The sequence below is a fragment of the Sceloporus undulatus genome, chromosome 3 (assembly GCF_019175285.1).
Source record: "Sceloporus undulatus isolate JIND9_A2432 ecotype Alabama chromosome 3, SceUnd_v1.1, whole genome shotgun sequence".
Classification (NCBI taxonomy): Eukaryota; Metazoa; Chordata; class Lepidosauria; order Squamata; family Phrynosomatidae; genus Sceloporus; species Sceloporus undulatus.
Window position 1 is genome coordinate 216,976,570 of NC_056524.1, and position 12,971 is coordinate 216,989,540.

At 40.5% G+C, this 12,971-nt stretch overlaps 1 protein-coding gene across 3 annotated transcripts in view; it reads right to left on the bottom strand.

The window, feature by feature from the left end:
- The window catches only part of DGKD (diacylglycerol kinase delta), an 83,888-nt gene that overhangs the window by 49,463 nt on the left and 21,454 nt on the right, over positions 1–12,971 (bottom strand). Inside the window, exon 1 of one of the 3 annotated variants that reach the window (XM_042458175.1) lies at positions 10,949–11,043. The exons of 1 other annotated variant lie outside the window; for it this stretch is intronic. The gene's annotated coding sequence lies outside the window, so the exon portion shown is untranslated. Of the gene's footprint in view, positions 1–8,085; positions 8,184–10,948; positions 11,044–12,971 lie in introns of those variants that run through there. One more of the 3 variants, XM_042458176.1, reaches the window with a different exon arrangement.

Below are 12,971 nucleotides of genomic sequence, written 5' to 3' on the forward strand. Positions count from 1 at the left end.
TTAAAATATTACACGCCTTAGTAAATGTTTATGTCCTCCCTCCCTCCCTTTTTCAGACTCCTTTTCTTTCCTTCTGTCCCGTCAGTCCATTAGGCTACTAGTTTTTCTAGAAATCTAATCAGTTCTAGAGGACTTCTGACATTAGGTCAAGGGCTGCAGGTTGCCCACATCTGATTTAGAGCTACACTAGTCCAGTTCCAGAACTGACAGCTTGAAATCTCTACAAACTTAATAGGGAAGATATGGAGGTGAGGGGTGTGAGGGAGATGGGGGCAATTAACTCATTTTGTTTCATGTAGACAGTTTCAGATACAGAGTTTGCACTGGTAATTAATGTCACTAGCCAAGAACAACAACAACAAAACAGCAGATTTTTAAAATATGGAAAAATGGGCTTCAAATGCTGCACAGCATGGCTCATACATTATCGTACAGGTAAACATATACACACATACCTTTCATGGTTATTTAAAAAACAATTCTAAAAGGTTAGGTGAAAGAGGATATTGGCTAAGATCCAGACCAGCACGAGCAGCTATTCATCCAACGAACAGGATCCTTTAAACTATCCCTTTGAGCAAGTAATGAAACAGCTCTGTAATATAACTTTTAAGGCTCCACTCTAGTGTTGGCTGCTTTAAAAGTACACTGCATTAGCATGGCTATATTTAGCAGATTTGTTTTTTTAAGTATATACTTCATAAGGGAGACTGTTAAGAGAGCCAAGAAACAGCCTCACATATAAATATATGGAGAGAGAGGGGGGGGGAGAGAGGGATTTCATAAGAGGCTTTAGGAATATTTTTTGTTAGTATCTTTGCTAATATTTATAGATCAGCTATATCTAAATATAAAGGTTATATATTCCATTTAGCTGTTTCTATCTCTATCTTTTCTGAGGCTACAGTGGGAACACTGACATGAGATGGCTTTCTCTGGAGAAAAAGCAATCTCCCAACCCGGGGTCAAATTCCTTTATCCATCTGGAGGTGCATTTCTGACAAGAAGCTTGAATTGAAAAAATCTGAAATTGGATTAATATGTGTAAAAGTGCAAGGGAAAACCTAAAGATGACAAGGTAGACCAAGGCAAGTTTGCTTCTCCAAATCTTTGAAAACCAACGGTTGATTAAGGACTCTTAAAAAGCTCTCTTTGATCAAGAGCCCTTGAAAATATGACCACTGCCAACAAAGAGAAACCAAAATCCAAGCACTACAATGTTTGACTCTGACCAAAAAGGTATTAAAATACCTTAGCTTATTTCATCAGACACTATATGTGAGCCAAAAATGTGGCAGGTATGTGAGAATCTAAAACACGCAACTTGGCAGCTGAAACATTTGAAATGAAAAAACTATATACCCAAAACACATTACTGATGCATCAGAACTATGTAACTGCTGGAATACTATAGGGCAAAACAGGCTGTCCCTTCTGAAAGCAGATTGGGGCTACATAAACTGGTCGCTGAGGCCAGTCTACCTTGAAGCTGGCTGAAAAATGAATGGCATTTTGGGCTGGCAAAAAGGTGGCTTTTTTACCTGCCACAGCTCATGGGCAGTTTAAGCCACTCTGGCAGTGTGCAGCATGTAAACGTTGCATCGCCAGACCACCCGGAAGCCGGTCCATGTCTGGGCAGCTGAATGGCTTGAAGCCGGTTTCCAGAGGGCTTGGGGGCTTGCGTCATCTGTACAGCATGCCCCCAAGCCAGGTGTAAGCCAGCTTTTTATGCCGGTCTGTTTAATCTCTATGTGACCCTCCCTCAAACACAAAGCAAAATCACTAGAACTAAAAGACCTTTTTCATTTGTAATTAGAAGTGTATGGAGCCCTGATCTAGACTCCATCTGTATGTTACTGTTGTTAACTGTTCCCAAGTCAGCCTTGACTCATGATGACCCTGTGGATGAGACATCTCTAAGACTCCCTGGCCTCCACTACTCTGCTTAGGTCCTACAGACTCATGCTCATGACCTCCCTGAGTCCAGCAATCTGGTATGCGGTCCTCCTTTCTTTCTTCCACATTCAACTTTTCCCTAGAAAAGCATGATTGCCTTTTCTAATCAGTCATACCTTCTCATTGTGTGGCCAAAGTACAACAACCTCAATTTAGTCATCTTGGCTTCTAGGGGTATTTCTGGCTTGATCTGTTCAAGAACCCATCTGTTTGTCTTTTTGGCTGTCCATGGTATCCTCAGCACTCATCTCTAGTACTACATCTCAAATGAGTTGATTTTCTTTTTATCCACTTTTTCTATCTGTATAGGGGAGGGTTAAAACTTCCTTCCTAACCAGTAAATCAAACTAATATTCCCCCATATGGGGGAGGAAAGAAAGAAAGAAAATCAACTGACACTACTAGAAGGTTTTTTTAAAATAATTCCCACCTGAAGGAGGCATACTAAAATAAACTTGCATACACCAGGCCCATGTTTGAATTGGGGCATCCCCATGCTCTCTTCCAAAAGAAAAAAACATTTTAGCTATATATTAAGCACAGCATGCCATTTAACTTTTATATACTCTCCCCTTGCTTCTCCTGCTTTTGTTTTATCACAAGATCAGAAGCACATGTTTCTCTTTTCACCTAAACATGATTTCTTGGTAGAGTTGGACCTCCGTATCTGCGGATCATCTGTTCCGGACCCACCCCTCAGATACCAAATTCCATACATGCTCAAGTCCCATTTTAGTTCATAGCACCATGGTGCATGGTGCCATTAGGAAAAACAGGAGCTTGCCGTCCGCTGATGGTTAGATCTGTGGATGGCAAGTCTGTTGATAGAGAGAGAGCAGACTGTATGTCTAAACTGATAACTTTAGTTCATTTCGTTAGGACAATCAATAATCTTAAATTATGACTTATAGAATCATAGAATCATAGAATCATAGAGTTGGAAGAGACCACTAGGGCCATCCAGTCCAACCCCCTGCCATGCAGGAAATCCAAATCAAAGCATCCCTGACAGATGACCATCCAGCCTCTGTTTAAAGACCTCCAAGGAAGGAGACTCTATCACCCTCCGAGGGAGTGCATTCCACTGTCGAACAGCCCTTACTGTCAGGAAGTTCCTCCTAATGTTGAGGTGGAATCTCTTTTCCTGTAGTTTGCATCCATTGTTCCGGGTCCTGTTCTCTGGAGCAGCAGAAAACAAGCTTGCTCCCTCCTCAATATGACATCCTTTCAAATATTTAAACAGGACTATCATATCAACTCTTAACCTTCTTTTCTCCAGGCTAAACATCCCCAGCTCCCTAAGTCGTTCCTCATAGGGCATGGTTTCCAGACCCTTCACCATTTTTGTCGCCCTCCTTTGGACACGCTCCAGTTTCTCAATGTCCTTTCTGAATTGTGGTGCCCAGAACTGGACACAATATTCTAGGTGGGGCCTGACTTGAAGTTGTTTTGATAAGAGTAATCAATGTTAAAGATAAATCTCAATTTCAACTGTACTAATACAACAACAAAATGCTCCACTGGCTTCTTGATCAGCCAAAGGTGTGAAAAATCATACAGGAGGAGGGGAAATGGATAATGTTAGCCACCGGCCTGCATTTTGGATGTGAAGATACCACATTTTAAGGGAATCCTAAAGAGAGACCCAATGCATTGGGACTTGACTATTTGAGGTTTCTACCTACAGCAAAACTAAAACATTTTTCTTTTTTTAAAAAAATGGGACTACATTTGGCATGTTTTATCAAAACAGCACCTAATTTTTTCCTAATGCAAAAACATGAGAGATTCAAAGTTCTTTGCGTAACAAGATAGGCTGTAATCTCACAAAGGATGGAGATATCTTGGATCTTAGAAGATATACCTTTTTGAGTTGCTAATAGTTTTCAAATTTTATCTCCTGGACTTTGGTATGCTTTGTTCCCAGTGCCATATGGACGAAAGGAGGAAGGACCTCTTTGCACAGATATCCCTCCACACTATTTTGACATAGAACAACGCACCAACAACACCTTGAAAAATGCAGGGCTGTGACTAACATTGTCATTAAAAAAAAAAATTCCTGTATGATTCTTAACACCTTTGCATGAAGCCACTGGAGCTCTGAAAGCTTGCATCATGTATTTTGTGCATTTTGTTTTTTCCGAATAAAGGTATCACTGCTTTGTGTATTTTGGATGTTACTGCAGGATGTTATTTTACAGGAAGAGATTTGTTCACAATTCTTGTTCAAAATCCTACTTCCAAACAAAATTGCAAATTTATGGTTAAAATGTATTTTCCTATTTTATCCTTTTAAAATGTAGAAAGGCATACCGTATATACTTGACTATAAGTCGACGGTAAGTTTTGAGGCCAAAATTATGGATTTTGATATGACCCTTGGATAAGCCAAGGGTAAAACTTAGGGGCATGTGACAAAGGATCTAAAGGATGAAGCAAGGAAAACACTGCCAAACCACTTTAAAAAACCCAGCAATCACAACAGTTTGTGTTCATCCTAAAAGGTGGATGGATGAGAGAATAGAGAGGGGTCAATGCTTCCAGGACATATTATGCTCTTGCTTTTCACCAGGGCATGGTTCCTTTTTTAAAAAGCGTTAAAGTACAGTATTTACATTGACCTGTGGATAAGTCAACTCAGGTTTTTGGGGTCAATTTTTTGACTAAAATTTCTAGACTTGTAATTCTGTTGTCATTGTTCTACCATGTAGCATTTTTACTGTCAAAATTGTATTTGCTACTTTTGGTTCTTGTAGAGAAAAACAATTTGAACCACATACTGTACTTTACAAATATAAAGTAGATTAAAGAGCTTATGGCAGGGTACAGACCGCCAGAAAGAGGCAGCTGGGAGCCACCTTTCTTTTCCACATAGCTGTGCCCCAGCAACCAAATTGCGTGGTGCAGCTACACGGAAAACAAAGGAGTGCTGAAAAGCAGCTCCTTTTAGCGCTGCTCCAAACTGCTGGCGGCGGTGTGAGCACATCGCTGCTGCGCGGGTCCATGTGGATGACGCGCAGCAGTGACGTAACAGCTGTGCATGCCGTGTATACGGCATTGCACAGCGATGACATCCTGGTGACATGCTAGGGTTGCAGGGTGTCTGGAAATGGCGCCTCGAGGCAACCCTAGCATGTCACGAGGACATGCTAAAGGGCCCGTCCGGACCGGGCCTATGTTAAACCTAGATTACAAATCAGCCATCTGATACAAAAACAGAGATCCGGTGTTAAAACTCCCAACAAGTAAAACAACTTTCCCCTTTATGAGAACCAAATCCTACTACAAACAATCTCAACCACTTCCTTGTTTCCTTAATCTTACTCACTGATAAGTAACTACATGCTAAATCCTTTTTAACTTTGTTTCCCTCTGAAATATATATATATATTTTCATTTTGCATCCTGAGGTAGATATAAAGTCATTGTAATCTGGCAGCAAATCTTCTTCCGGTATTAATTAAAATATAAAAGACCAATTTTTGGGAGATTGACAGATTAACACATAAAATAAAAATAAACAAAGAGATTTTGTAGCACTTATGAGACCAACTGAGAGAAAGATGTTGTAGCATCAACTTAGTCTACTTCCTCAGATACACAATGACATAAAGGTACAAAGAAATAAAGGTCCAATGGACCTGCCATATTGGCTGGTTTACCATTCCCAGACTGGCGCTCTCGCAGATCACCCTGCCCCATATTAGTCAATGGCAGTGCATGCACACAGCTGCACTGACATGGACATCATTGACCACTGACTAATATGACCTTGAGCTCCTATGATTTTCCCATCCACAAGGGAGCCCAGAACCAAACCCCTGCAGATGGGAAAGGCCCACTATATTTTAAAATACAGCACACCTTATATATAATGCTTGTTCTGCATTTTGTGTACTATATATAATAGCCATTTCAGAACTATCTATGGTAAATTCCTACCAAGCTTTTTCCAGTATAAAAATAATCTGTTGAAAGTAAAATTATGCAGCATACAAATGAACTACACAACTAGACTGTACTATTTTCACTGGCAGCCGTGAGACCATAAACTCTGTTTACTAAAGGCTTGCCTCTGAGTTAGGCTTTAGTACAAACAATGGGTTATTGTGCCTGTCTTGTGCAAATAATAAACCAATATTTAAAAACTTCCTAAATTTTAACAGGAATTAAGTCATAATGCACTATAACTTGGGGCCTAAACAGATGGCCCTAAAGGGGCGGCAACATGCCACCCCTTTGAGCACTGGATAGAGGCCATGGCAACCACACTCCACGGCCCTGGTTCAGTGTTTTGCCCTTATCACTAGATACAATCACACTGGAAATGGAACCTAACCATTTTGGAAGGAAGGAGCTGTATTACAGTGGACCTTGCACCATTAACTAGAGAAATTATCTTCCCTGTCAATAAAGCACTTGGTCAACCATGATTTTCTCTTAAATTGCATTATTAATATTTCAGTTCCACACACGCAAGAAAAGTCACACCAAGCATCTTAAGATTCTCTGAGCCCCAGCTCTTCTATATTGTTTCCATATGCATGTGTTTTTAAACAGAAACCATGGCCCAGTACAGACTGGCGCTCTGTGCTGGCCTGGGGCCAAAAGTAGGGTTTTGTAGCGTCCGCATGCACCCAGCCCTACAATCGGCGCATGGGTGCCATGATTGCATGAACCCATCCATATGAGGCATGCAACGATGACATCCATGTGGCACAGTGCCCAAACATCACCGTGCCACACGGATGTCATCGTTGCGCACAAGGACACCAATGACGCCCCATGCACGAACTAAAAAGAACCTGCTGGGAGCGGGTTTCTTTTATGCCTACCAGAGGCCACAGTATTTGTCTGCTGCGGCCTCCATCTGGGGGAGAATCTGTACAGCCCTTAGGTGACAAAATAAGAAAGGAAAAGAAATATTTCAAAATATCTTTCCAGTTAAAAGCAGTATGATTCACTCACTATCTCCATGTTGTTAAGTCCACTCATGATGTCCATTCAGAAGACTAAAACTGAAACAAACTCCTACCACAGGTAAAATGAGGACAACCAAGAAATAGAAATTAAGAACCACAATTAATGTTGCTAGATTTACATAACAGTAATAAGGAACAAAAGAAAATCGTGACATGCAGGGTTGACAATCAGGAAGTTACTATTAATCAATGCTAAAGCATTTAACTTAGCCACATGTTTCTCTATTAAAAAAATTAATATACTGTCTACACGCATAAATTACATGGTGCACACATTTCTGTCTTTATGAAGGCTCACACACAAACATGTGAGTTGTGGAAGTTTGTTTTGTTTTTGCCTCTGGTTCAGTATTTATAAAATGTAAAGCTTTCCAACCCCCAAATATGGGAAACCTCTAATGATAAGGGGTGTCGGCCAGCTCTATAAGGGACAAGCTTTCTCGCCCACAAAGAAGGGACATCACTTACAAGAAGGAACACCTAACAACCCTAATCACAGAATTTAAGAGGGAAAAAGGAAAATTTAAGCATTTAAAATCTGAGAAACAGCAAAAATCATAGTTATGAAACATAAAAATACAAAAAGCAGTAATCCAAACTGCAACTATGAAAATACACTAAAACAGTAAAATAAAGTTCAATTAAAAGTCCTGTTAAACTGAAAAATATTAATCTAGTGTTCAAATCACCTTTCCTCAATCTGATTTCCCCGAGATGTGTTGAACTATGATTGCCATCATAGCCAATGGCCATGCTTGGTGGCAATAATGGAAGTCACAGTTAGCAAACCTGAACAACATTGTGTTTGAAATGGGGCTTAAAAAACCCAAAGTCAGCACTGTCTGAGTCTGTTTAGTAAAAGACTTTCATTGATAAGGTGCCTTCACTGAAAATATCTTCTCTAGCTGTTACCTCAGTAATACTGTATTTAATTAAGATTCCCCACTTCTTAACATATATGATAAGAATTTGTCCTCTTCATACATTACAAGAATAGCTTCCAGATAATAAATAGTTTCATTGCATTCTCTTTCCAAAACCAGATTTCTTCCCATCTTTAAATTACTTACTGAGTAGAATAGAAATTCTTAACCCTACATCCAGTGCTGTTTGGACATGCTGTAGTAGACATGCTGCTACTTACAGGGATAAAGGACTCCACTCTGACTTCTTAGCATGTTTTGGAGGGGAGATAAAGTGGGAAACAAAAGGAAGTACTTAGAGCAGTTTTGCTCAATTCTTCTTCTAAAGAACATGGGAAAACAGCCAGAGACCTTTGAGTCTGACTGGCTCTGAAAGCAGCAGTGGCAACACTGCAGAAAATAGAAACGCATGCCCCTCCTTATTGGGAGTGGGAAGCCAATCCCACTTTGGCAAACATGCTAGCAGGGGAATGTGTGTTATTCTTTGGACTGAAATGACCGGGCTGTGAACAAGATGTATACTGAAGGACATATTATTTCTACTACTCCTATAAGAACTGAGGGTCTTCAGCTGGAAAGAGCAAGCCACAATTAGAGGCTTAATATCTGTATTAGCATGGAATAGGTTGTGTACTGTTGGAGTGGCTGGATTACTACAAAAGAACACAACTTTTCTTCTTCTGAGTATTTTTATTATCCTCTTCCCTACATGATGTGTTTTGGAAATTCTCATGTTCCTGGCATATTGCTATATTTTAGCTGGGGTTGGTCAGTTTGATGAAGAATAGAGGTGAAGAGGCAACATATGGAGAGTAGTTTGCCCTCAGATCACCTGAAAAACTGAGTGTGACACTTCATTGTATGTCTTTTGAGAATTAAAGTATCTGTGTACAGTATCTGCTACTCTAGTCTCACAAGGAACAGGTTTCTGGGCATTTTATCTTCCATCCAAAGGAGAGAAAGGATAGAACTATCCATTGCACAGACTAGTAGAACTGGCCCTATACAACTCTACGTATATAATATTATATGCCAAAACATTACCCCCTACTAGAGATAGTTTCCAACCAGTACTTTTGTGCTTGGTCCTGTTTTAAAAAGATTTTGCACCTCTTTCATTCCGTTAGTTCTCAAGCATCCTCTATGCTTAAAATTTAGATAGTCCAGATATTTTCAAGATTTATAATATAATCCGAATCTTCTTTCGTTTCTACCCAGCCTCCTAAAGTGTGTGTGTGTGCGCACATGTGTGCACACACCCACAAGTTACCTGATAGACTTATGGTGACCTGATGCCTTTTGCTCCACAAAAAGAGACAGTGCTCAGCAGAGGAGGGGTAGGGACTTTTCTCCCTGATGCTTGCCCAGGCCACCTTCCTGGGTTCCTCCCCTCTGCTGTACTCGGTGCCTCCACGTTCTTAACATGTGGTCTAAGGACCCCGCTGTGTCTATTTCTCCAGCTGATCATTCTTCCTGCCTCTTTATACGGTGGCCAGGGTGCATATGGAGCAAAAGGCAACCCCAGCTGTCCCAAGTAAAGGTGTATAGTGAGTACAGTTGGCCCTTCATATCTGTGGGAGTTCCGTTCCAGACCCCCCACTCAGATGCCAAAAACTTTGGGACTTCAAGTCACATGGGTTGTAATGGCTGCACACTATGCACCATCGCTGCATGAACACACCACCACCATTAGGGACAATGGGGCAAGGCCATCTGCAGATGCTCAAATCTGTGGATGGCAAGCCCGTGATTGGGGCGGATGGGCTGTACAATATTCAATGCAACTTAGGGTTTTAAATCCTGAGTTAGGTCTGGGGATCTATGGCAACAAAAGATATTTCAAAGGGATCCCTGTAAAAGAAAAGGTTAAGAACCTAGAAAGGTCAAGAACACAGAAAAAGGTTAAGAACATAGACATTTAGTTGTCCTTTGCTATCCACGGAGAATCAGTTCCAGACCCCTTTGTGAATAGCAAAAGACATGGGATCTTAAGTCCCATTCTTTTCAATGGACACTGGCAGCAGCTTGTTCCCGTGTGTGTGCACCCACTGAAAAAGCCAGGGCTTGCCATTTGCAGAAGCTCAAACACAGATAGCAAGCCCATGGTTGGCACGAGCATACTGTAGCTGTAAGAACCAGTGTTAACTTGTGAATTACTCACTGGTAAATACAGATGGGACTGTAATATGTCAGTGCCTAAACAACCTAAGCATTCATACACTAGCCTTTTTTCATGTTTACCATGTTTTCTCCCCTGTCAAAGTAAAGGGCCCTGGGGTTTGGTTCCAGGATCTGCTGTAGATACCAAAATTAATGGATCCTCAAGTCCCATTAAATACAATGGCATAATGTAATACTGTCCCTATATAAAATAGCAAAATTAATGTTTGCTTTTTGGAATTTATATGTTTTTGGTCTATTTTCAAGCTGTGGATGACTGAACTGTGGTTAAATAATCCGTGGATATGGAGGACCAACTGTATAGCTTAAATATCAGGTAACAAAACAAATGCTTTCTTCCAAGGAAAATGTGCCCATTTCTAGCAACCACTGAAGAATGTGTCAAACATTTTGTTTATTATATTAAAAGTATTGGGATGCTTACAAGAAGAAAGAGGGGGGAAATTAGAGCAGGTACAATTAATTCTAAAACTTCAATGTGAGAAAGAAACAATATAACCAAATGCTTTTAATTCACTCTCCTTTCTACAGACAAAGCAACTGTCTCACCCAAACATCCACTATTTTATATAATTCTCTTATACTTCTGAAACTGTACAGAAACAAATCTTTTACCTTATCCCACTTGTATATGAGAAGAACCAGATAGCCACAATGTCATGTTATGACCTCAAACTTCAAATCCCTACCCTTCATCTCTTCCTGTGCTGGAAAATATGACAACATGTCTAATTCTATCTCAGACAGCAACATTCTTTCCCATGTACTTTCAGCCCTACGAAACATTTACTTATGAAACAGTAGAAAAACGTAAAATGTGTCACTATTATTAGTTTTTACTACAAATAAAAAAGAAACAGAAAGAGCCTGACCAGCTAATTAATCTTAAAAGTTTCTGAATACCTGAACAAAAAAGAGCAGATGCAGTTTTCGGCAGCGTCTGGTACAGTATTTTTAGCCCACTCGTTTCGTCTTGCTTTAACGTTACTTCCTCGCAGTCTCTAATCCACAAGTCTGACCTAATATATACGTGGTCTGTTCTTCCGAACAAGCAAGTTACCAAAAATTTGTTTCAAATATTAATAGGATTATTTCTTCACTCAGCCAATTTCTGGGAATTCTTTGCAAGCTGATTAGCTGTCTGCTTGAGGAGGAGCAGGGACAGATTTGCTCCAACTGGCAGCAAACACAGGAGAGACAAGCACTAACTGTGAAAACATTCTGTTTTCCGTCTGCAGCAGAGTTAAGAGGCACTTCTTAACTCAAGAAAGTGTGATGCAGATTCCAGGAATCTGGAGTCCATCGCTTCAGCAACCCAGACTTCAGGTTTAGATGGTAACTCTAAGATAAGCAGCATAATTATTGACAATCTAATTGCATGCCTCTGGGATGCTAGCACCAAATTAGCCACACTGATATTCACAGCAGCACCAATACAGGAGGATCAAGCAAACAATTTTGACCACTCATTGCATTATAACTAGAGTTTTCTCTTAAATAATCTGTAATGTCAAATGTGGTATTCATACTGTAATTGTAAAAAAGGTAATTCATAAGGGAGAGTAAAAGATATTTCAGATCATTTTTGTTGTTTATTCCAAAGTAAGCGTCTAGAAATTAAACCATAAACCTTAACCATGAACAAGAATTTTGGTGCTATACCCACTTCAATGTCTATGTACAATGTCTTTGAGAACACCCATATGGTCTCTCTTTCTCTCTCCCTCTTTTCAGACAAAAAACAAACAAAAAGAAACCCCTACAACTGGCCTAATTTTTAAAAGAAAATGTGGAAGGGGGGAGGGGGGTTTGAAGCTTCAAAGGGCTTCAAGAGATGTACTTAAGGGTCTGATGAGCTGCATGTGGCCCATGGGCTGCATGTCACCAACTCTGCACTAGGATTTTGTTTCAGTAAGGAATGAGAACAGAATATGGTGTCTCAGTGGTTTAGCAGGAAAAGTGGATTTGGGGAAGCAAAAGGAAGGTGTTCAGGAAAAGCAGTTCCTGTGCAGTAAAGGAGAGAAGGTGGGATCATTTGAGGAAGCAGAATGACTAAGAATGATGCAGTTGAAAAAGGAAAGGTCATGGGCAGGATGTGAAAGCACAGATGATGAAGATTAAAGTGCAAATGATTAATGCTAGGTACTAGGAGTGGACAAGATGGCACAGCAGAGGAATTTAAGGAAGGATATCATGGAGTCAAAGCAAGAAAAGAGGTGGATTTCTCCTGAACTGTCATCCCTGCCTATATTTAGCTACCGGATATTGAGAAATATCTGTATCTCTCAGGCCCTGTCTGCACAGGCCAAATAAAGCATCCTCCCTCTCCATTCCCACTGTGAGGAGTCCGGATGATGCAAAGCCCAATCACCAGTTCTGGTGCAGACAGTCCAGACAACATCTATCCAGTTCAGCACCAAACCCAGGGTATAACCCAGTTTTTAAAAACAGATTCTTTGCTCCAGATCCCTCTGTTGCAATGTCAGGTGGGTGTTTACAACATGTCCCATTTTGCCACCTGGTGCAACTGCAGTGAGTTGCTCACTCTGATGTCAGAACAAGGTGCCCAGCCATGTGATCAATGCTGGGTGACTTGTTCTAACCTCAGAATGAATGGCACAGAAGGATGTGTATGTTAACAGCTGACCAGCATCACAATGGAGGGCCCTAGGTAATGGAAGAACATCAGGGGAGCTTTGGGGCCAGAATACTCTGGGCTGATCTCAGAATAGTCTGGCTAGTGCAGACACCAACTTAGGTTGTAGTCCAAAATATCTTGAAGGCATCAGGTTAAATTTTGGGGGAAAGGATAGAGTTTTTAAAATTAAACAAATCAGCTCACTGAATTCACAGCAATTTTAATCAATACTAATAGTGACCTACCAACAACAATATTCTTGAAATTAAATTTCAAATTAAATTCCTC